At 48.7% G+C, this 26,199-nt stretch overlaps 1 protein-coding gene and 1 pseudogene across 3 annotated transcripts in view; both read right to left on the bottom strand.

Moving 5' to 3' along the window:
- Positions 1-26,199, bottom strand: part of ALLC (allantoicase) — a 798,009-nt gene that overhangs the window by 634,747 nt on the left and 137,063 nt on the right. The gene's annotated exons all lie outside the window — the stretch shown is intronic.
- On the bottom strand, positions 8,106-8,845 carry LOC144761256 (ferritin heavy chain B pseudogene; annotated as a pseudogene).

The following is a 26,199-nucleotide window of genomic DNA, read 5'->3' on the forward strand; positions in this document are numbered from 1 at the left end:
TGGTCAAGAACTAACCTGGTCGGGCTAATGCTCACGGTGGGCTGAGGCAACAGTGGGTGTCAGTTGGGAGAACAATGGGGCAGCTTTGAGTTTCATGTCTATGAGGGTGCGAAAAGGAGGTAGTAGATTTTAAACACTGGCAACATTCCTAGTCCTCCAAGCGGAGGGTACTTGGGTAAACCTCACCTCGGAATATTCCTTAAACTTTCCCTATTTAGTTAAACGTAGGAATTTATTCATTAGTGCACGTCATTCTTGGTTGTATTATTCGGGGTGCCGAACGAAGTCATATTTTGTAGTTTCCGCTTCAGGCTGTCCTCCCAAGCACTAAGTTCAGGGAGAGAAATAGTCATTGTTTGCTCGTCGTGTGTAGGCACCATAATCGAACCCCTTTTTCCCATCTCTTCGTCCGCTAGATCACCATTTTTTTTTTCCGTACTTTAATCGACGTTCCGATGTGACCTGCAGAAAGAGGGGAAAAAGAAGGGGGGGGGGGGGCGGGGGCAGCATTTAAAAACACATTAGCGCGCATAAACCCGAAAAGGCTTTTACTTACTACATACTCGGCCTATCTCCACGGGATGCAGTCCCTGCCAACTTGGCGTTTAAGCCCAGGTGGACCGTTTAGTGTGGGAGAGATGATTATCGGAAGCCTGTGGATAGCATAGGTCGCCCAAGTGTGGTATTACGGATCGTGTGCAGGGGGGGGTCAGAACAAAGGGCAGTCGGTGCAAAGTGGGGGGCGAGCTCGTGCTCTCCTTTGAGGAAAAGGGATAACCTACAGTGGTACGGGGTCGTTGTCGTTCGTACTAGGGGGGTCAGGTGGCACTCCTTCGGGGCGACTTAGGGGCATTTTAAAACAACTTTCCTGATACAGGTAGCAAATAAAGTATAGGCTAAATACCAGGATCTTTAGCGGTTGCTTTAGGCTGTACAAAAATGAAAAACACATACAACAAAAACCTGGACCGTTCATACTTGCAATATTTCTGCGTACTATACTTTTTAACCCTTAACTAATCGAGCTGAGCCATTTCACCTGTATTTTAGTTAGATCGGAAATAGTGGTTATTTATTCGAAACTTACCAATCTACGCGTGACAACTACGTTTGCTTTTTCCAAAAATCTTTAATAAGAATGTCGGTGCACAAATACGGGCCTACAACCCCGTGGGCCGGCCACGGAGCAGGCTGGAACTGTACATGTGGGGATACTTATTAGTGGAAAACCTAATGGAGTCGGTGGTCGTTGATTTCATAATAAAAAGTGCGACAAGTGCAATAAAATCATATCGAAACTTCAGTGTGAGCGAGTATCATAAGTGTTGAAATTCGAACTTTCAATAATCATGATGCGCCAAAACTTAACAACAATTCATTGTCCGAATGTTCAATCAGTACCCATCTCATGTCAATTCATTGTCCGAACACATAATCAGTACCCATCCCATATCAATTCATTGTGTTTAAAAAAACTGCATACATATCTCATGACACCAAGGCTGAGCAATCGGGGTACAACAAGGAGTTGAAAGTTTCATTTGTACCAGCGCCATTTTGGGTGCAGCCAGGCAGATCCAGGCATAGTCAAAATCTCCACCAACTCGTGGTTGGCCCAGAGCCTCTTTCGGCAGTCCAAACGTTCCGTTAAAGGGCAACAGAAAGGATCGGCGGTATGAACCATCAGTCAAAGGGGGAGGGAGGCAACAATTTTTTTTTTTTTTTTTCTACCGGGTCATACTGGGTTTTCACCGGAACTGATCCGAACTGTAGTCTGCAGGATTTTAGTCATTGAAACTGAGGCTGGCGCCAGCATGGGAGCGCCGACGTCTCGCGGCTACATTTTCATCGTTCCGCGGGCAATCATGGCAGTCATTCCCCATCGGGGGTGTCTGCGGGGGTCGGGGGCCCCCGTGGCTCTTATAGAATCTTCAAAGTCGAGGAGAACACTTCTGATTGTGGGACTCATTTCTTAATTAACAAGCAACCGGGCCATCCCTTCACGCCGGGCCCGCTCCTGCAGGGTCGACCGCCATTTTACGAGTTCCAGCAGTCACTGCATCACAAGAGTGGACGAACCCTTGTCGGGTGAGTGGAGCGTTGGGGGTGCCACTGGGGGCCTCCACCTGTGGAGGTGGGAGAGGCTCGTTCGTGCCGCCTCTCCCTCCCAGCACACCCCATGCCGTTTTTCTCAGCGTTAACATTCATGATGGCCGGACCAGGCGATGAGAGGGGGGGGGGGTCGGAGGCATAGGCAAGACATCCCCCCGTGGTCTGCAAGGCGACAGAAGAAGGGAATGGGAGGACCAGTACATTTCCGGAGCCATCCACCCCATGGCTTCTTGTGAAAGCCGGACCAGGCGATTAAGAGGGGGGGGGTCGGAGGCACAAGCAAGACATCCCCCCCCCCGGTGGCCTGCAAGGCGCCGCTTCAGGGCCGAACGGGGAGCTCATACCAAGCCGGGGCTGGACCAGGAGATACGAGGGGGGGGGGGGTCGATGGCATGAGCAAGACATCCCCCCCGTGTTGTCGCAGCCATTATTGAAGAAAGAAGAGGAGGGGAGGCCCGGATCCCGTCAGCCTCGGCTCCTCTTCTGGCCCACCTTATGCGACGACCTCCCCGGCCGACGGCTGGCAGCAGGACCCGCCCTACACGTGCCGAAGATCTCGTCTTCCGGAGGGGCGTAGCCGCGAACCTGTTGCACTTCGGGAGTTTCCAGAATGGGGGTAGGTATCTGCTGACTTGTATCTATCTCATGTTACCGTTATTGGGGCGTGGCAGGCGGTGGGACAGACATGTTTGGAGCAGTGAGGGGTGGCGAAGCCTAGTTGCCTCGTGGCCGTCGCGATGTCAAGCTTGGCTTCTCTCACCATTTTCATGTTTCTTATTACGGGCTTATTTCTAACGTTTCTTATTTCTAGCGAAATCATGTGTTTTATCGTGAGCTATTTCTAACGTTTTCCTATTTGTAGCGAAATCAAAAACTCATCAGTGGCCTACTGATTTTGCTTTCTTATTTCTTTCTTTTTTTTTTTTTTCTTTCCTTTCTAGCGTGTTTCATGCTAAAGTTTCTGTTAACAGGATACGGTGATTACTTCGTTATTGTTGCATATGTCCTTTTTATTAGGGGTGCCCTCCGGTCGAGCCAGATGACCTACCTCTAATAAATGGTCCGGGTGGAACTAGTTTACCAATCAGTGGGGAGTAGATAGGCACGAGAGATTACAACGGGGGACAAAGGTCCACATTACCTACCCTTCACTACTTGCAAACATTAGACAGAATATTTATTTTCTATGTTATTTGCAAACAGGGAATGCCTCGAACGAACTATTCCTTGAACAATAAAATGTCCAAGTAATCAATCAATCAGTGGGGAGAAAAAATGGGCATGACGGATTACAATAGGGGACAAAAATCTGCATTACCTATCCTTCACTATCTGCAAAGGGGGGCAGAATATTTCTATTCTTCCCTGTTTGTAGACAGGGAATATCTCAAAGAGCAATAATCGATAAAAATCGATAACAAACAATCAGTGGGGAGAAAGATAGGCATGACGGATTACAATGGGGGACAAACGTCTGCATTACCTATCCTTCACTATTTGCAAAGAGAGAGGAACGTTCCTATTCATCGCTGTTTGCAAATAGAAAATGTCTCAAAGAGAACCAATACTTCAAGTACAATCAATCAATCAATCAATCAGATGGATAAAGCCATCCTACCAATCGGACGTAAAGACGTCCTACTTAACCTTACCCGGACCGGACCGTGTGGGCAATTCTTCGCCTTCCCTTTTCCAGCGCCCAATCGTTCTCTTTCTCCATGTTTTTACTGCAGCATTCCTGTGGGATTCCAGTCAGGACAGTAGGTCACTTGAGAGAGGTCCGCTCGGAATCGGTGAAGTTCGTTCAATCGGCAGCCGGACGAGGGCCCTCTCAAGGCAGGTATACTCCAATCGTTTAGATGTTCACCCCATCGTCTGGACCTCTCTTACCGGACCTTATGTCGCTGATGGACCCCGCGTTGGGACGCCAATTGTGGAAAAGTCAGCCCATAACGCACCTGATGCCCAGGCTGCTGGCGCAGGACGCCTCTTAGTCCCCATCTTGAACAATTACCAAATAAAGAGACGGGCGCTGGAAGCAGGAAAACAAGAACAGAGTTTTATTTCTCATGAGGAGAGCCTGTCATTTCGGACACTCGCATAGTGTCTTCAGGAGGTGCTCTAACAAGTTTCTCTGAGGCTTCGTCTTTTATACACATGTTTATGATGCACAAACATTCCTTATTGCAATAAAGACGCTTTGAAGTAGGAAAAAGCATGCTTGGAATCCCAGCTTCAGGCCTATTCCCATACCAGTCGCTCCAATGTCATCCTCCCCTCCTGAATGTAACAAGAGATTGTGATCTCTCAGCCGGACATTCCTACAGGACACGAGGGCAGGAGGGGATGATCAGATCAAAGGTTGGGCAGGCGATAAGATCGGGCACTTCGGTTGGTGTATCACGGTTTTGTTATGCTGGGCGGGAAAAGGGGGGGTGTACATCCACGAGGCTTGGTCTTAGGACTTGGGACCGGGTCGAAAGGCCAAGTGCAGCTGGGGGGGGCTCGTCAGCTGAGGGGAAGGGTGTTCTTGGGAGGAAATGGGGGGGTGTGGGTCAAACAGGAGTGTTACTTCTAGAGCAGGGTCACGCAGAGGGAGAGGGTTTTATGGCCGATGCATGAGCAGTGCGCGCGGGGAGGGGTGCCGGGGGTTTAACAAACGGGCAGAGAGGCCATGGTGCCTAAAATGGCTGTCGTGTACGTGTGTGCATGGGTCTATGCTGGCGGGATAACACAGTCAGTGTTTCGCGATATCCGTTCTGCTTACAACAAGGGGTACAGTGAACATAAATGAACGCCGCTTATGTGCATATACATTGCCATTTTCAACAAGACGAGTCCCCTCAAGTGGGACTGGAATTACTGACTACATGCTTGCTGATTGCTGACAGTTACTTCTGAAATTGACAGGAGAGGCTGCCCTGTGGGCCCTCACTTTCAGAAGAAGATGCGGACAAAAAGTGGAACAGGTACTGAATAATGAGAAGAAGATGGCATGCAGTGGACAGCAATGGCTGTCTGTCTCTGATGAAAGCAATTGCTGTTTGTTTGTTGTGCATGAAATGAATCATATGTCTTCTGTTATTATTTAATCTTTTACACACTAAATGTAACTCAAGTCTACTCTGTTTTTTTTACCTTGTTTAATTCAAATTGTACTTCAACTGCAGGGGCCACTACGTTGCATTTTCCAATATGTAAAATGTCCTTAGACTTACTGTTTGCCAATATACCATGATGATTGATTAAATAATATATCTTTTTTTCTTTACAGTCACTCACTGGGATGGATGGATCATCAGCCTTTTTTGGTGTTTTGCGGGCGCGTGTGTTTGGGTGAAAAGTAGTCGTACACCTTCCAGTGGATCGATTTTGTTCGGCCTTGTTGAAATTCTTGGGAATCGCTGGAACATGAGTCCTGGTAAGTTTCAAGAGGATCGAAGTAGTGGAAGTGCTGAAAGCAGCAATTTTTTGTTAACGGCGCTATTTGCCATGTTTTGGGGATACCAGTAGTGCATGTTTTTGGGGGTCTGTTTGGCGGTGTTCTAGCTTTTTGGGGGTGGGTTGAGGGGTCTGGGAGCACTGCTGGGAAGGTCTAATTTTTATTGCAAGTGGTTTGAAGAAAATCCATGGTGGGAAAGGGGGGTTTGGGCCTAGTTGCAGAGAGCGTTTTGGCACGATCCGCAAAAATCGCCCACAGTTACTAGTAATTAATACTATCCTTTGAAAGGAGACTCAGAGTACGCACTTTTGAAATGATGATTATATGTAATACTGTCACCTCTGAAACTGAAAGTGTTATTGTTTTTGCACTACACAGCGTACCTTATATTTTTCTCACCGTGGTGTTTTAATATCACTTCCTGTTTTTCCATCAACAATTACAGGCCGGCTTTTACCCTGTGCCATGGAACAAACGATTAACTTAGGCTTAGCATTAGTGATCCGCAATTCCGCAACAGGCAGGCAGTGGACAGTGTGTCTGGTCACCAAGATTGATCGATGGAGCGTCAGATGGAATGGAGGAGTACCGCGAATAAGAGGAATGGCTGGATGCATGCAACTTCACAAATTCATTTCAACAGGACTACTACAACATACAGTTAAAGTATCCTCTTAACTTCTCCTTATCTTTTAAATGTTATTGTTGTGAACTTGAACTTCTACGAGTGTGACTATTGTAGCAATCATATCAGTGTTGGAGAGACCCAGGGTAGCTTTTTCAGCCAGTTTGATTAATGTAATGTATTTCCACATAATACATCTTTAAAATAAAAAAATAAAAATATATATATATACTTTTTTATTAGGATTAATATTTATATTTGTAGCCATTTTAGTGATATACACCAGGTAAGTAGTTTCTTGCAAAGCTGCTTCAGCAATTCCAGAACATTAATGTTCAATTACTGTCCCTTTCTGTGATGTTACTTTCTGTCATGTCACACCCTATTTGGCTATACATGGTTCTATTCTGCCCGGGGTCCCCCAAACCCTCGGACCAGTCCGGCTCCCCACAGCTGTCTAACCCCCGGAGTTGAGGCAATTTGCACTGTTTGTTCCACTCGACCGATTTCAATAATTTGCTTTGTGTCTTTCTATCTCTTTGCAGACCTAGTATTATCTCCGTACACTTTACCAGTGACTACAAAAGAAACATACTTTTTTTGCTGTTTTATATAGTGATACCTGGACCAGAGGTTATTGTGGCACTTTATATGAGCACCAGTTACATTACATGAGGACATTGTCTATAGCCACTTTGAAATTAAGTGATTTTGCTCAGAATTGCAGGATGTTGAGCTGATGCTGGGTCTTGAGCCTGGTACCCCTGCACCATATAAGCAAGCTGTGGCCATTACACAGCATCCTCTCCCCACATAATTAGGTCATAGCCATGGGGATTAAACTTTCAGACATCTGCAGTTTGGCCTTTACAAAATGGAACCTAATCATTTTCTTGGCTCTTTTTGCATACTCTTCTTAAGATTCTTACTAATTTTGTGAAGAGACTCTGCCAGTCTGGTCACCCACTGGTTTATGTGGAGTTGAGAATTCGTTCTCTGTTATTCGGAAAAATACAGGATTTGTCCCCAATTTTTTTCCGCAGAGTGTATGTTCACTTACATTATGTATAAAGCGCACTGAAACCAATCTTGCCTTACACTTTTCACTCTCTGTACCGCTACCTTACTTAATTCAGTTCTAATATACTGAATTATACTGAACTCAATGTCTGGTGGAACACTGCATCACTGCAGTGCTTTTTCCTAAACGTTCAGCCATGTTGCACAGCAGCAGCGCTGCTGTACAACATGGCAAGAACACATTGACAACATGGCAAGAACACCAATAGTTCTTGAAGGCGAGATGTATTGGATTTGCCAATGCTTGTTATTTTTATGCAGTCAACTGTGATGGAAAGCCTTTGCAAAAAGGTAGGCTAGTGTTGGCATGGCACTATGTACAGATGGGCTAGCACATATTTGATCTCAGAAAAAGTCTTGGATGTAGCACGTGTCATCAACAAAAATTAAAGGAAACTTTCACCCTCCAACACACACTCTCTGCCTGTTACCAATAGTACACTCCAGCTGTATTTCATTTCGGGACTAAAAAAATAACTTTTGTAAAGCCAACAGGTCTGGCTTTAATGTGCTAATGGATAGAAACACAGAAATGCACATAGGCTGTGTTATGCATCAGCACAATAAAGGTAGACTTTCAGGCTTTGCCAATGCCTATTTAAACATGCGGTTGAAGCACACACACCAGTTTTAGCATCTGTAATATTTATTATTTGTCAAGTTTTCATCTACTCTGTTGTGTCTAGTCAAGGCAAAATGCAGTAGTAATGCATAATATGTAATACAAGCAATTGAACATTTCATTAATTTCAAACTATTGTGCCAACCCGAATTGGTTGGCAGTAACGTGCAAAGTCTCACTGTCAGCCTGCCTTTTTCTGTTTCTTCTAAGTTGTCCCATTTTTTTTAATCCAGAAAAGCTTGGAGGTTGGTGATGTAATCGCCAAGCTTCTTGATGGACTTCACCAGTTCCTCCAGGTACTCAGACTCCAGGAAGTCACAGAGATGGGGGTCGACTTTATCGGTGGCCAGCTTGTGCAGGTCCAGCAAGGCCTGGTTGACGGTCTTCTCCAGCTGCAGCCTGCATGGCCTCCAGGGTGTTGACCCACTCGTCACGGTCTGGTTTCTTGAGATCCTGCAGCACCACGCACCCACCGCGCTTGTTCTGGTACTTCATGAACTTCTCTGCGTGCTCGCGATCCTCGTGGCTCTGCTCCTTGAAGAACTTGGCCACATGACTCAGGGCCACATCATCCTGGTCGAAGTAGTAGGACATGGACAGGTAGACGTAGGAGGCGGATGTATGACATTACAACGCATGCCTTTACATCACATGCCTTTACAACGTAAGTATTACAACGCAGTCCATTACAACGCATAGTGCTTTGGGGTGCTGGATAGTGAATTGTTTAATTTACTATTCCAACTCCAGTCCCCGTGGACACTAGGGAAGGTTATTGGATAGTACATTAACCTATTCCCTATCCTAGAGCGCCCCCCAGAGCAATGCGTTGTAAAGGTAGTGCGTTGTAAAAGTTTCGTTGTAAAGGCTGTTCACCGTAGGAGGCGTACAGCTCAGTGTTGATGATGCGGTTGATGGCCGCTTCGCACTCGTGGTTGTACTTCTGGCGCACCTGGGACTCCATGGCGTTGCTGATGGTGTGGTTGTCGGCGATAGATGTAGGTAAATGACGGATAACGTTTTCAGGAGAGCGCTGGACTCGGAGCCACGTTTCGTTCAAACACTGTTGAAGCAATTGTTTTATGGGCCCCTATTGTTGCACAAGTACACGCTCCCCTCACTACCTTCTTGAATGTGTTGCATTCCATTATGCGTCAGGAAATAGTACCCTTCTTGTCACAAAACTAATTACTAATCATATTTCTCAGTGATTCCCTAGAAGGCCAATCCTCAAGCCATAGGTTCTGAATTCTCTACGTAGGTATAGGAATAGAGATTCTGCCCCTGACCATACCCAGCTTCAGAGGCTTATGAACGTACAGGTAGTGTGATTGCAAAAACTTAGAACAGACCACTGGATATAGTCTTGCATGGAGCCCATGTGGGGGCAAATAAAAAGAATACTTCTTCAGTCATGCTTCTAACTTTCAATACATCTGTAAGTGCCCATTCCTGCAACCATACTCTTAACACTTTAGTATTACAGGTGGTTAGCATTACAGATGGCATGCGTGCTCAGCAGAGGATTGTGCGAATGATCACGCACTGTGTCAAGTATAGAGGTGAAATGTCAATTCTCAGAGGTTTACTGCTCAGAGAATCGTGATTTTATGAAAGACCTGGAGGCTAGCATTATGCATAACCTTTTACTCACCACTTCTGATACAGCACTTAAAAGCATCCAATAGATCAGTATGCAGTCACAAAAACACTAGAACATTCAACATATTAAAACTCCTCAACATTCCAGTGTCATCCTTTTTTGTTTCTCTTCTCTCTTCTGTGAATATTATCTCTTAATTCCTTCTTCACAAATTCCTTTAACATATTATTACAAATCAGCAAAACCCAAAAATATAACATTGTAACACAAATCCCTTTAAAACATTACCCTTTCTTTATTCTTAAACTAAACGCTGTAAAACTATTATATATTTCAATTTTTCTTATACCACCCACACTCACATAAGGGAGGATGGGAGGGATAATGCTAGCGCCCTAGTCTTTAAAAAAATCGCGACTCTCTAAGCAGTAAACTATGAGAATCGACATTTTATGTCAAGACAGGAGGCTAGCATTATGCATGTTTAAAGTTCTTTCAAGTTTGTTCTGTAACATGCTCCATTGATCTGAAATAGAAATCTCTAAAAAAACTCTTTTTGACTAATCTGCAGCTTTAAGAATCTCACTTAAAATTCCACCTCCACTAAATGTTTTACAAGCCATTGCACCACGAATAGAATGTGCTTTAAATGTCTCTAAATCAACTCCTGCCTCACTCATCGTGTTCTTAACCCATCTAGCAATAGTAGCCAACGAAACAGCACCATGAGGCTTCACATATGAAATCAACAATTGATCAACTCCTGCACATCTAAACTCACTCATCATTGATTCATGCTCCCTAATACATCTCTCCACAAACAACTGAGGATGATTAATACATCTTGGATAAAAAAATTCTTTCAGACATTGTTTTAGTTCTTCTCTTAACCTCAAACAACACTCCTTCTTGATTAGAGTATCTACCTGAAATATCTAATGCCCTCACATCTGACAACCTCTTAAATGATATCATACAAAGTAAAGTCACCAACTTCCATGACAATTGCTTCAATGTCAAAAACCTATTTCTCATTCAATTAGTCTTTTAATATACTCCTCCTGCACCTCCTTGATGATTGTCTCCACTCCTTCACTCATTATCTTGTATTGTTTTGTTTTGTTTTTATCCTTTTAATATCCTAATCTTTCTACTTATTTAAAAATATTTACTTTGTTTAGTTTTAATTCCACTCGTTTTAAACTCTCCGCGATGTGCAATAACCATAAACTGTTCCCCCGATCTGTAACTGCCACCGTAACTGACCCGATCTCAGATGCGTTGCCTAGATACTTCTGTTTACGGCAACGCTCTTCAGCCGTACACAAAACAAGCCCAATTACCTTCAAAGAGATGCGTAGCTTCCTCTACGTAAGCTTAACGTGCTCTATCCCCCCTAGAAAAAGGCATAACACCTCAGCTCATGTCTCCGTAAAGAAACATTCTGTAAAGCGGAGCCTAGAGTTTTCGATCTTCGAACTTTCACACTCCCTCGTGTGCTCTATATTTGAAGGTCAACAATCTAATACATGGTTAGACCGTTTGGAAAAATGTAATTTCCCTTACAATTATAAGATAGTGATTTTAACCCTACGCTAACACTTAAGGACTAACTTATTTAATACTCCATATAATCCCTGAATTAAACATTTTGAAATGTACCCGTAAATTGGGTAAAACACACACGTTAAGTCATTTTTACAAACATATCTAGTCTCTAAGGGCCTTATTTATGAAGGACTTGCGCCGCCGGTGCGTCACTTTTAACATGGGAAAAAGTGACGCACCTGTGGCGCAAGGCTTTCATAAATCAGGCCCTAAGTATACTTATCAATTCTCTTTCATTATAAATATAAATTAGCTTTTAAAATTGAGAAACCTGGGGGCGTGGCCAAGATGGCAAGCGGGTAAGACGTGACTCGCTTGACTCCATGCTCCCTTCGGTCGCCCACTATCTTCCCGGCACTGTAGCAGATCACCAGACCCTCGATTGTGCTTCGTAGAAGAACGATAATTCCAGGGACTGTTTTGCAGCGGGATCTGAGCGGGGGAACGGTCCCAGCCGAAATGTCCAGCAGTCTGGCCCCTGGGAGCCAAAATGACAGCCCGGACATTGGAGGCGTCTGTTCCCGAGAGGCTGTGAATCCCGGTGGGCCTTCCTGGCCCAAATTAAGAGAGGGGGGTTCCTCCCCCCTGTGAGCGATGGTGTGAGTTGAGAAGGAGTGACAGAGAGCGGAGGCCCGCGCAGATTTAGAGCAGGTCGGACGTCCGAGCTCAAGATCACGCGCTTGGGGCCTCCGAGAACAGCGACCATCGGGTCTCCGGATAATAGAGGTGAGCGGTCTGACAGCCCTTCCTTTCCCTGCAAGACAAAGCAGATGCGCTGCACAGTGCTGCTCCAGGCTGGCGGCCCCATCTGAGATGCGGGTCCAAGTTCCTGAAGAGGCGCCCCTGGGAGTCTGGACTGGGGGCTAGCAGACGGGGACCTGAGCTGCCTTCCCGCGTTGGTCTTTATGGGGGAAGAGGAGAATTAGAGGGTCCCCCCAGCCACATAGCCCTCTACAGGACACAGTCTACAACATAGCTGGGCGAAGACCCGCTTGGCCACGCACTGAAGTCTACTGAGTGTAGAGGGCTACGAGGCAGGAGAGGACATAGGGGAGCAAGCCAATGGCCGGAGTAGCACTTGGACGAGTCGGTGGGCGCTTTGCTCAAATTTAACGCGCTACCCACAGCAGCACCAGAGGCAGTGAACCTAGCGATACAGCGGTTACCCGGGGGGGGGGGATCGAAGCGAAGAGCCCGCAAACACGAAACAAGACACAGCAAGCACTGCCGCAAATAGGAGGTGGGGTCATTCAGGCGGACATCCGGTCCCTTGAACACCTTGGGGGTGTGCACTTTACGCTACGCACCAACCCGGGCTGTGTCCTGAGATCAGAGACCCGCCGCTAGCAGCGCTTCTGCAGGCCAGCGAGCCAGCAACCTCCCGGTGCGTTCGTAGCTACGAGGAGGCTCGAGGTGCAGCACTCGACGGAGGGCCTGGGTGGCCCGAGGGCAGGAGTGCAGAAGGAAGTTATTGATAAGGCTCTGGTCAGATGGAACGCAGCCTTGTGGTGCCATATTGCTGGAGCAGAAACTAGAGAGGCCTGCGTGACACGCGGTAGTGTTCACGTCGTGACCCGCACCTTCATATAGCCGCCTCAGAGTGGGCAGCGGGAACGAAACAAGAAAATTGCAAAGTGTACTGCCCCAGCCACAGGAGACTCGACTATAAGGCCCATTGCTCACGTACCACTGCTCCCAATAGGGCAAACACCATCGCACTAGTGGCCACACTCTCTGGCAATAACCTTGGGCCACATCCTCACGCCACTGCCTCTTGTGCCCAGCCGAGATTGGACATGTCCTCAATACGGGCGAAGGACAGAAACGTGAAGGACATGTTCACCAAGATGGCAGAGGCAAGTGGAGGAGACAGCCGCGCATCCCCAATTACGCCAGGAGGACAGGAGACGGAGTCCATGGAGGAGCCGGTCACGCGTGCATTCCTAGCACAACTATTTTCCACCCTACGGGAAGATTTACAAGCACTCAGAAAAGACTTCTCCAATGAGATCAAGGAAGTGCGACGAGATCTGGACGCAGTCGGAGAGAGGGTGGCCACAATGGAAGATCATGAAGAACCGCGGGATGAAGAAGTGGAGCAATTGAAACAAGAGGGGATACGCCTTCAAAACCAAAAAATAGACATTCCAGCTCACGCAGAAGACTTAGAAAATTGCTCCCGTGGAAACAACATTTGCGTGAAAGGCGTTCCCTTAAAAAAAGAAGGCACAGACATCATTCAATATCTCCAGGCCCTCTTCTGTCCCATCTTGCAGGAATCACAGGACAGTGCAATAAAAATTGATAGGGGCTATAGAGTAGGTTTACAAAGAAAGGTGCCGGCACCCCCTCCCGACATACTGGGCTACCTCCCAGACTTTCATTTTAAGGAACTCCTTCTGAGGAAAGCCAGGGAAGCGCAACCACTAACCTATAGAGGGCACGACATTGCCCTATATCAGGACCTAGCAGCGATCACCTTGCAAAAACGTAGAGACTTCCGCCCAGTCACAACGCATCTTTGAACCCAACGTATCTCCTACCCATGGGTGCCCCCCTTTTCGCATTCGCTTCAAGTGGGATGCAGACTACAGCAAATAAGGTCAATACAGGAAGCTTGCAAGGTCCTGGGTATTGACAACCTACAATCAGCTGAGCCAGAAGATGGAGATAAGAAGTGTCAAAGAGAAAGATGGCAATGTGTTGATGGATGAAGGAGGCAAGAGGCCCCCTCCAAGCCGGACTTAGAGACTATAGCTCAGGAACGTAAGGCAGTGCTGGCTTCGCTGACCGCAGAATACGGATCTAGAACTGATGATTAATCTTCTTAATGGGTCAGATAAGTGGTTTAAAGCCTTGCCGGGGGCGTCAGGTGGGAGGCTGGTGGCGGGGGGAGTATTGATGGCCACAAGATGCACCCTACAACCTGTTTCACCAAGGAGGCGAAGATGAACACTGCGACTCCTGGACTATTTTCTGGGGTAAATACGGTTTTGTTAGTTGGGGTTAGGGAGGTGGGGGGAGGGGTCCGGTATACAAAAAGTTTCTTTCCAGGGGGTCCCTGGGGCTTCGTGGAGCACCTTCCTATGCAGCTTTGCACCTGTACATACCGATATAACCTGCGGCGGAGTGTTCAGTTATATTTGAGGGTGGGACGCTCCCTCGGGGACTGTACTAGATCAATCCACAATCATTTGTCATGGTCACGGAAGAAGTGAAAATACTGATGGTTAATGTTAAGGGGCTCAATAATCCATTCAAAAGATGTGCAATCCTATCCTACCTGGAAAATGCAGAGGCCGATACATGTCTCCTACAAGAGACACATCTCCTTGCCAAGGATCACCACCGCATGAGATCGAGAGCATTCCCCCAGCAATATTTCTCTTCCACAGGGGGGAAGAAAGGCGGGAGTGGCTCTGCTCATATCCAATTGCTGCAGGGGGGTAATAGGATAGTAAGAGAGAAGGTAGTTGAGCTAAAAGGGAGATTGCTAGCCTACACCATACATTTTGGCTACCAACTCATAGTGATAAGTTCCATTTATGCCCCCAAATCGGAACAGGAGAGCTTTCTTAAAGCAGCCCTGGCAGACGTCATGGCCCCACAAAATCGCATGACATTAATCGGGGGGGCCTAAATATGGTAATGGACTCGAGCAAGGATAGATTACGGGCCTCCTATTGGCACAAGGGAGAACTGTAGGGGGAGGGGAAAAAATGGCTGAAGGTGATGGGTTTCATAAATATCTGGAGAGAGGTTCATCCCACCTCGACACAATACTCCTTTTTCACACACGCACACAGATTTTATGCACGCATAGACTATTTCTTAGGGACGGGGGAAATTAACAGGGTAGTCAACGCAGTGAATATCGAACCTGCAGCTCTTTCAGACCACGATGCACTGACTATACATATATTGTTGCCGTCAAGTTCCCGTCAAGCTGGTTGCTGGAGACTTAAAGAGAATATGCTCCACAGGAAAACAGTGGAACAGCAACTTACTGAAGGCATTCAGGAATATTTCACTCTCAATGATACCCCAGACATAGCGACAGCGACACTTTGGGAAGTGATGAAAACTGTAGTGCGGGGGGAGCTAATAGTGCTGTCGGCGGCCGACAATAGGTAGCGCAAGGAATTGGGATCCAGCTTAGCGGCCCAGGTACAAGAACTGGAAAGAGTACTTAGTAGGACAGGAGCGCCCAGGGGTTGGAGGCAGCTGAAAGCAGCAAGGGCACAGCTAGCCGGAATAGATTTGGACAGGGCGGAATAAACGGCAGTTAGGTTGAAACATTCTTGCTACATCGGAGGCGACTGCACAGGCCGCCTCTTGGCCCATAGGCTTAGGGCCCAAAGACAACGGACAAAGGTCTCCTCACTACAGGGGAATTAACAGAGGGAGCTTGCACCTGCAAGGAGCTTTATGAAAAACTCATAACACGAAATCTCAGACTACCTTTAGTCCGTTACTATGTCCACACTAACCCCAGACCAGGCAGCAGGACTGGATGCTCCCATCCGAGTAGAGGAAGTAGTCACAGCGATATCGCGTCTCAAGGTGCTCAAGTCCCCCGGCCCAGACAGGTTTCCTGCTCTTTTTTATAAGAAATGTTGCCACATTCTAGCCCTTATGTTGACAAGACTGTTCAATTCTTTTGGGAGTGCAAACCCGATCCACGCAACGATGTTAACGACAGCAATTGTGGTTCTGCCTAAGCCAGGTAAAGTTAGGCAACAATGTGGCTCATATCGCCCTATATCTTTACTCAGCGTAGATTGTAAAATCTTTACCGGAATACTCAGTACACGACTCGGCCCCTGCATGCTACATTTGATTGCGCCAGATCAGGCAGGATTTATTCAATCCCGCCAATGCCCAAATAATACAAAGAGGGTACTCCACCTTATTGACAAGGCCCACCAAACACAAATGGATGCACTTTTGTTGACAGTCGACGCCGTAAAAGCGTTCGACCGGGTGGATTGGGGCTTCCTTAGTCATATGATGTCCAAAGTCGGTTTGGGGGAGAAATTAAGAGAGTGGGTGGGCTGCTGCTACAACGGGCCTTTGGCGTTCATTAGAGTAAACTGCATCTCCTTACAACCATTTGCCATTCATAGGGGCACCAGGCAGGGTTGCCAGTTATCCCCCTTGCTGTTCGCTCTCTATATTGAGCCCCTGGCACAAAGGGTTAGGGACAACCCTAACATCAGAAGTATTCCATTTGGGGGAGAAACACATCCGATCAGCCTATATGCATTTGATCTGATTGCGGTGTTGACTGAACTGACGGAATCACTCCCCTCCTTTTTGGAAGAATTGGACATATTCAGCCGTGTTTCAGGTTTCCATGTTAATGTTGGAAAATCGCTGATATTGAATTTAAACCCAGCGCCCGCCACTCTCAACCCCTGGGAGGAATGACTGTCCGGAATTCAAATAGTGGATTCTATTCCATATCTGGGCTTGGACTTAGCGGCAACAGTGTGCCAAACAACTCAGCTGAACTACGCCAGGCTAGCGAAAAAAGATCTGGGCGCCTGGAATAAACACCACCTATCGCTACTTGGGAGAATAGCGGTGGTCAAAATGTCCCTTTTACCAAATGCACTCTACCTGTTCCAAACCCTGCCTGTATTGCCTCCCCCTGGAGCAATCGCCTCGCTACAACTGGACATTAATCAGTTTGTCTGGGCAGGGGCACAACCAGGGATGAGTAAGGTTTTAGGATATATGTGGCCCGAAGTTGGAGGATTGGGATTTCCAGACCTCCTGAGCTGTTATAAGGCAGCCCAGTTGAGGTATTCACTGGAATGGGCACAGCCAGAACCAAAAAAAAGGTGGCTTTTTCAGGATAGAGCAGTTGCTGGGATTCCTCTCTGGAAGGTCCCCTTCTTATAGAAGGCCCAACACCCAGGCGGATTGATGGGGTCACCGATTACTAAATTCCTGGTGACAGTTTGGGATGGGGTGGCGACAGCAAAGAACCGTGATACCTTTCCTTCTCTCTTGAATCCCCTGTTTGGCAATAGCGAATTCATATAGGGGATGTTCGATAAAGCTTTTCCGGCATGGCGGGACACCTCCTGTCGCTCGATGGGTCATCTATTTGACCTATTAGGAATAATCCCATTTTCTCAAATGAAGCTTGAATATGAAATTCCCGAATCTGAGAGATTGAGATACCTCCAATTGCGACATTGGGTACTTCAGAAGGGGATAAGGGAGCAAGGGTTCCGCCGACTGACTTAATAGGAAAAATGCCAAATTACGAAATTTACCGATAAAGGACTGATATCTGACATGTATGATATGATTAGATATAGCCCACAATCACAGGCCACATCGAGTCAAAGGAGGTGGGGAGAGAACTGGGTGGGGAACTTACGTAGAAAGACTGGGAAGGGATTTTTAATGGGGCAAAACACACAGATCGAAACGTAGCAGCATAGAAACCACCATGAAAACAGCTACTTATTGGTATCTCACACCTGCACGCCTACATAGAGGTAATCCACAAAGGAGCCCTACTTGCTGGTGTGGCTGGGACAATGAGTGAACATTATTACACATTCTGTCGGATTGCCCATTGTTGTCTAACTATTGGACTAAAATTCTTAGTGGGATAGACAAGCTATTTGACACACAGATCCCAAGGCTTCCTGTTTATGTCAACTTAGGCCTCCCCAACCCAGTCACATTCCCACTTTAAAGCATGAGAGGACACCAGATGGGGTTGGCACTGAGGGCAGCGTTGCAAAATATTCTGTTGCTTTGGGGTTCCTCCATCTCTCCATCACATACAGGTTGGCTTCATAGGCTCTGGCATATTTTAGGGATGGAACGGATTTCGGCTACCCTGAATAACCCCAATGACTCCTTTCAGAATGTATGGAGCCCATTCCTAACACTGCTCTCGTCTGAGTTAAATGAAATTACCCAGCCAAATATCTAAGAGTGTTGCGCCTATCGAACTTATGGAAAGAGCAAACATTATCTCTCATTGTTTAGCAAGGTGTTGTAACGAATCCAGAATTGGGACTTGCTCAATGTGATACAGAGACTACCAGAGTGGGGGTGGGGGGAAGTTAACATATTTGGATTATTACAGAGGCAGAACTTTCACTGGTGTTATCCACCTATTGTTGTAGAACGGTTTTATCTATGACGAATACTGTGCTGACGATATGCTTCTTTCTATTACGGGATTATATGTGGATGGTACTTTCTATTGCATTGTATTATTTGTGCCTCTGTATTATTTCTTAATTTTGAAAATGCTAATTAACACATTTAAACATAAAATTGAGAAACCTTACAATGCATTTAACTACCAGCTTTATAAGAAAAATCAATATACTTATCTGCTCAGAAGCAGCAAACAAAAGAGGATGAGACTGGAATGTTGAGGAGCTTTAATATGTTGAATGTTCAAGTGTTTTTGTGACTTCATACTGTTCTATTGGACGTTTTTAAGTGCTGCATCAGAAGTGGTGAATAAATGGTCATGCATAATGCTAGCCTCCTGTCTTAACATAAAATCCCCACCTAGTTGCCAGGGTGTGTGTGCCCAATGTGCGAGCATCAGTGATAGTGCTGCTACGAAGCAAGGCTGATCTATTTTAGACGCATTCAAGCCACCAAGTAAAATAGGGTGCCCGTCTAGGCGTCTAGGAATGTTTCCTCGGCTGCATATGGGGTTCCCAGTCTTATTCAAATGGCTGCAACTCAAGCGTATGTAGAATAGGAGGTGTTGAACAACTGACCCATTCTTATGCACCTCAAACTATACGTCCTTGTCATTCAAGAGCATTTCTTGAAGAAACAAGATATGTGCTAAATGCTTTTTTAACTGGATCTATATTCTGTAAGGTTAGTTTGTAGACCCCATACCCTTAAAGTTACAGGTTATGAACTTGTACTTTTCATGTATCCCCATGGTATGGTGCGATGCAAATATGTTCCATATGATCTCATACCCCTATAATCTATAGAGGGACGATACCTTTCCGCTAGACAGCCCAAGTAATTAGGGATTATTCGCAAATGTGAGCATGGACACGATTCAGGCAGGAGAATCCCGATTTTTTAAACAAGAAACAGCTTTATTTTAGCTGACTCCTTTCAATAGGGAAAATATATTTACCCAATTTTATTTTCAAAATCTTTCATTTCACTGTTCTAAAATGTTGGCATGTATGGATTCGGCATGAACAACTTTAATTACCAACTCCCCCTCAGAACTACAGGTCACTGACAAAATTGATCGGGCCAGACTAGTAGTACAGAACTGAGCGGCCTCAGCTAAACACAAAACTAGAACCGTGATTGTATGAGCCAAAGCGCGATGGGTCGGAACCTAATAGAACAAGCTTTATGGAGTGACCCAGCCAATACTATGAGTAAAACTTGTGTGCATATGGGTGAGGAGGAGTGTATTTAATGGAACCCCAGGATATAGAATTCACTGATGTCCTGCTAATATAAGGGGCATCACTGCATAATGTTTACTAGGAAAATATAATTCATTAATCTCTAGTCAACATTTCAGAAGCTTTTACTGTCCAGAAAGGTCATCTGAGCTGCAGCTTCTGAAGAACGTGATCTCTTCTGGTAATCTTGCATATAGTAGCCACTATTGTAATCGTGTCTGATGTGGTCACTATTAGAACGCTTACAATATTAGTAGCTAGGGATGATTTTTAATAAACATAAGTAGCTCTTAACACAGAAAAGATTGGTGACCACTGGTCTGGTGTCTCCTCGAACTCGGAAGGTTGAAAGTCTGAGGCTCCTGCAGAGAGGAAGGTGTCATCTGGAGTGAGTGCGTCCCGACTAGTCCTATCAGGGTGTGGCATTACTTTGTTGGCCCTAGATATACACATGTTAGAATGAGTAGATTCTCTGTGGTCCTTATGTGCAGTGATGAAAATACTCAGCCGTCCAAGCACCCTTAGGCATCTCACCACAGTCTTAGCTTGGGGCTGGCATGAGCAGCTGTCTGGGAGGGTATTCGTAGTAGGTGCAACCACCACATATGGAGCTGTCTAGCGCAAGGCAATACAACCAACTCGGTGTTGTGGAGGTAAGGGAACTATGTCAAACCAGGACTACATTATTCACTTTTATAAGGGAGTCTGATGCTGCTCTTTTGTGAAGATGTGCCTTGTTAGCACACCTTATGCACACCTCTAGCTCAATAAAGGGGCACGGGAGACGGGCAGCCGTATTGGGCAGCGATGTTATAATATCCATTGGTTCACTAAAAAGCAGCCCAGTATAGCAATGCCCAACTGATCTTGGTGCATGATTTTCTCTCCCTGCTGAGACATATCAAAATAACTATGGGAGGCTGTCAGGGCTCAACATTTGCCAAGGCACTGTTTCTTTGTGCCTGCTCCCCAGCTTGTTGACAATGTTTAAGAAGTTTCACATCTAGATCATGGGAGACAGCACCACCAGCACACAGCGAAATTCCAGGAGAGGGGAAGGAAGTCACATAAAGCTTGGTGGACATTTTTAATAGGCATCAACTTCTCCTGCATGCTCACTGAACTGCTGCTGTATATAGCTGAATCATCTAGGGCAGTGATACTTAAAGTACGCCTGTTAGAAACGAGATTTCTGTTTGGCTAGGGCTTGTGCCTAAGCCAGGCAGAAACCAACACAATAAGGGCAAGGGAGTTACATGCCAAAGATAACCCCTGCTCACCCACTTGGTAGCTTGACTTGAGCAGTCAGGCTTATCCCGGAGGGCATGTGTAAAGCATTTGCGCAACTCACACAGCAATAACATACTAGGCGCACCACGAAAGGAACTCCACACAAGGTTATATCAAAAATAGCCTTTGTATTATCATAAAACACATTAGAATAGTAATCATACAATATACACTGTGCCAACTGGCACTGGGCAATAATTAGAGGGGATTATATACACATGACAGGGCCCCTTGGACCACTGTCAGAACCATCACTTAGTAAAGATAGTAAATGGAGAACATATAATAAACATAGGACACAACCAGTAATTACTGGCAAACACTGTACTCAGTATTATCTTGAAACATAAATCATATTATGCACTAATAACAAAAATTTTCCTTTCTGTGTTATTCAATTCATATAAATCAATACAATCACCACAATATAAAAACTTGGTCCTTATGTCGGTGTGTTTCGGTGTGTCTTTTCCTTATGCAAAAACACCTTCCTCAGGACAGAACAATAAAAACATTGAATCTTCGTAAAATAAATCTAAAAATAAATACATACAATTAATCTCATATAACTCAAGTGTGCTAGTGTTAACCTCGGGTCCTCCTGGTGCCCGTGCCTCACTCCCGCTGCCGCCGAGGGTTCGCCGCCCCTGATATCTGCTGCCTGGACTGCTAACACTGTTTTTCTCTCCCATTGCCTTCTTTAACCTGCTCTTGTATTTTTGTGCATTGTGCTTTGTCTTCCCTTTTGCCTGCTAGGCGCTCCTTTTCGCGCCACTGCCCTCTGTGCCCCCTCTGCCCCCGCTTCCCGCCGCTGCTCCCCCTGCAGCCCGCCCCCTTTTTGCCTTCTGTCGCCCGTGCCCTCGCCCATTGACCCCCCTCCTCCCTCCCACTTGGCCTCTTATGGAGGTCGCCGCGCGGGGGTGAGTGTGACCTGACCTCGGTCACTCCCCACTCCGCAAGGCTCCTCCTGGTGCCCGTGCCTTACTCCTGCTGCCGCAGAGGGTTCACCGCCCCTGGTAACTGCTGCCTGGACTGCTAACGCTGTTTTTCTCTCCCATTGCCTTCTGTAACCTGCTTTTGTATTTTTGTGCATTGTGCTTTGTCTCCCCTTTTGCCTGCTAGGCGCTCCTTTTCGTGCCGCTGCCCTCTGTGCCCCCCTTGCCCCCCGCTTCCCGCCGCTGCTCCCCTGCGGCCCGCCCCCTTTTTGCTTTCTGCCGCCTGTGCCCTCGCCCATTGGCCCCCCCCGCTCCCGCCTCCCAGCTGCTCCTCCCTCCCACTTCGCCTCTTATGGAGGTCGCCGTGTGGAAGCGCAGCGGACGCGTGCATCTGGCGCGCCGCTTGTGCGCCGAAGGCACGCTAATGGCAAGCCCATCTGCGCCCGTCCGCGTCTGGACCGCGCCCAGTTCCAGAACCCCTGGCCCCAGCCGCTGCCAGGGCACCCGACTGAGGTACAACACCGCCACCCTCATCGCACTCAACACAGGACGACCTGCCACCGAGCCACCCCGAGGCGCACCCACGGACCCTTCACCTGCCAAGCATGCAAATTCACCTGCCTCCGAACCTGCACCCCGCCCACCGAACACAGCAACGACAACAACAACCACCTTAAGTGCATCCTCCTCAACACCCGCTCCGTCCACAAACACGCTGTCGAACTCTCGGAACTCCTTGATACAACAGCACCAGACATCGCCTTCAGGGTCACGACCAACGCCGAAGACACACTCACTGCCGCCGAACACCTACACTCCCGCCTCCCAGCTGCTCCTCCCTCCCACTTGGCCTCTTATGGAGATCGCCGCGCAGCAGTGAGTGTGACCTGACTTAGGGTCACTCCCCACACCGCATGTCTCCTCCTGGTGCCCGTGCCTCACTCCCGCTGCCGCCGAGGGTTCACCGCCCCTGGTAACTGTTGCCTGGACTGCTAACGCTGTTTTTCTCTCCCATTGCCTTCTGTAAACCTGCTCTTGTATTTTTGTGCATTGTGCTTTGTCTCCCCTTTTGCTTGCTAGGCGCTCCTTTTTGCACCACTGCCCTCTGTGCCCCCCTGCCCCCTGCTTCCCGCCGCTGCTCCCCTGCAGCCCGCCCCCTTTTTGCCTTTTGGCGCCTGTGCCCCCACCCATTGGCCCCCCGCTCCCGCCTCCCAGCTGCTCCTCCCTCCCACTTGGCCTCTTATGGAGGTCGCCGCGTGGCAGTGAGTGTGACCTGACCTCGGTCACTCCCCACTCTGCAAGGCTCCTCCTGGTGCCCGTGCCTTACTCCTGCTGCCGCAGAGGGTGCGCCGCCCCTGGTAACTGCTGCCTGGACTGCGAACGCTGTTTTTCTCTCCCATTGCCTTCTGTAACCTGCTTTTGTATTTTTGTGCATTGTGCTTTGTCTCCCCTTTTGCCTGCTAGGCGCTCCTTTTCGTGCCGCTGCCCTCTGTGCCCCCCTTGCCCCCCGCTTCCCGCCACTGCTCCCCTGCAGCCCGCCCCCTTTTTGCTTTCTGCCGCCTGTGCCCTCGCCCATTGGCCCCCCGCTCCCGTCTCCCAGCTGCTCCTCCCTCCCACTTCGCCTCTTATGGAGGTCGCCGTGTGGAAGCGCAGCGGACGCGTGCATCTGGCCCGCCGCTGGTGCGCCGAAGGCACGCTAATGGCAAGCCCATCTGCGCCCGTCCGCGTCTGGACCGCGCCCAGTGCCAGAACCCCTGGCCCCAGCCGCTGCCAGGGCACCCGACTGAGGTACAACACCGCCACCTTCATCGCACTCAACACAGGACGACCTGCGACCGAGCCACCACGAGGCGCACCCACGGACCCTTCACCTGCCAAGCATGCAAATTCACCTGCCTCCAAACCTGCACCCCGCCCACCGAACACAGCAACGACAACAACAACCACCTCAAGTGCATCCTCCTCAACACCCGCTCCGTCCACAAACACGCTGTCGAACTCTGGGAACTCCTTGATACAACAGCACCAGACATCGCCTTCAGGGTCACGACCAACGCCGAAGACACACTCACCGCCGCCAAACACCTACACTTCCAGATCCACACCGACCCCCAGACCACCCTCAGAGGAACGCTCATCTACAGGCCCCCAGGCCCACGGACACAATTCAGCGAAACCATTGCCGACTTCATCAACCCGCACGCCCTAGCCTCACCAGAGTACAACCTCCTAGGGGACCTGAACTTCCACCTGGAGAAAAACAACGACAACAACACCACCACCCTGCTCGACAACCTCGCCAACCTCGGACTCAAGCAACTCAATCAATCAATCAATGACATTTATATAGCGCGCTACATACCCGTAGGGTCTCAAGGCGCTGGGGGAGGGGGGTGCCGCTACTGCTCGAACAGCCAGGTCTTCAGCTTCTTCCTGAAGGAGAGGTGGTCTCGGGTCAGGCGCAGGTCGGACGGGAGGGAGTTCCAGGTCTTGGCGGCCAGGTAGGAGAAGGACCTTCCTCCTGTAGTAGCTCTTCGGATGCGGGGTACGGCGGCGAGGGCGTGGTTGGCTGATCGGAGGTGTCGTTTGGGAGCGTAGAAGTTGATCCGGTTGTTGAGGTAGCTCGGGCCTTGGTCGTGTAGGGCTTTGTGTGCGTGGGTGAGGAGGCGGAAGGTGATTCTTTTCTTGACGGGGAGCCAGTGAAGGTCTCTCAGGTGTCCGGAGATGTGGCTGGTTCGTGGGATGTCGAGGATGAGTCTGGCTGAGGCGTTCTGGATCCGCTGGAGTCTCTTCTGGAGCTTGGCGGTGGTACCGGCGTAGAGGGCGTTGCCGTAGTCCAGTCGGCTGGTGACGAGGGCCTGGGTGACGGTCTTCCTGGTCTCGGTGGGGATCCACCAGAAGATCTTCCGTAGCATGCGTAGGATGTTGAAGCAAGCTGAGGAGACGTTGTTGACTTGTCTGGTCATGGAGAGGGAGGAGTCCAGGATGAAGCCCAGGTTGCGTGCATGGTCTGTTGGTTTGGGTGCGGTGCCCAGTGCGGGAGGCCACCAGGAGTCGTCCCAGGCGGAGGGTGAAGAGCCCAGGATGAGGACCTCCGTCTTGTCAGAGTTCAGTTTCAGGCGGCTGGTCGTCATCCACTCGGCTACTTCTTTCATCCCTTCGTGCAGGTTGGCTCTGGCGGCGGCGGGGTCGTTGGTCAGGGAGAGGATCAGCTGGGTGTCGTCGGCGTAGGAGATTATGCTGAGGTTGTGTTGGCGTGCGATGGCCGCGAGGGGGCTCATGTAGACGTTGAAGAGGGTGGGGCTCAGCGAGGATCCTTGGGGGACGCCGCAGATGACTTCGGAGGCCTCTGACTTGTACGGTGGTAGGCGGACTCTCTGTGTTCTTCCAGCGAGGAAGGAGATGATCCATTCCAGTGCCTTCTCCTGGATTCCGACGTTCCTGAGGCGTTGCACTAGGGTGCGGTGGCAGACAGTGTCGAAAGCTGCGGAGAGGTCTAGGAGGATGAGGGCCGCTGTTTCTCCGTTGTCCATCAGGGCTCGGATGTCGTCGGTGGCGGCGAGGAGGGCGGTCTCGGTGCTGTGATTGGCTCGGAAGCCGGACTGTGAGGGGTCGAGGGATCCATTCGTCTCGAGGAAGGCGGTCATCTGCTTGTTGACGGTCTTCTCGATGACTTTGGCGGGAAACGGGAGGAGCGAGATGGGGCGGTAATTCTTGAGTTCGGTGGGGTCCGCTGTGGGTTTCTTGAGTAGGGCGGTGAGTTCGGCGTGCTTCCAGCTCTCGGGGAAGGTGGCGGTGTCGAAGGATGTGTTGATGATGTCTCGCAGGTGGGGTGCGATGACGGCGTCGGCCTTGTTGAAGACGTGGTGAGGGCAGGGGTCGGTCGGTGATCCGGAGTGGATGGAGTTCATCGTGCGGATGGTGTCTTCGGTGCTGATCGGGGTCCAGGCGAGAAGGGTGGTGGTGGGGGGGGGTTGATCGGACTTCGTGTGCGTTGTTTGGGTGTTGAAGCTGTTGTGTATGTCCTTGATCTTGTTGTGGAAGTATGAAGCGAGGGAGTTGCAGAGGTCTTGCGATGGGGTGATGTCGTTGTTTCCTGCGCTGGGGTTGGATAGCTCTTTCACGATGTTGAAGAGTTCCTTGTAGTTGTGTGCGTTGTTGTCCAGCCGGTCCTTGAATGCAGTTTTCTTGGCGGCGCGGATCAGCTGGTGGTGCTTCCGGGTGGCCAGCTTGAGGGTGGTCCTGTTGTCTGGTGTAGGATCCCTTTTCCAGACTTTCTCGAGGGCTCGGCAGTTCTTCTTGGAGCTCTTGAGTTCGTCGGTGAACCACGGGGCTTTCTTGCTGCCGGGTCTGCTGGGCGGGGTCCTCATCGGGGCGAGCTCGTCCGCGCAGATGCTGATCCACTTCGTGAGGTTGTCGGCGGCCTGGCTGGGGTTCGCTGAGC

The sequence above is a fragment of the Lissotriton helveticus genome, chromosome 6 (genome assembly GCF_964261635.1).
Source record: "Lissotriton helveticus chromosome 6, aLisHel1.1, whole genome shotgun sequence".
NCBI lineage: Eukaryota > Metazoa > Chordata > Amphibia > Caudata > Salamandridae > Lissotriton > Lissotriton helveticus.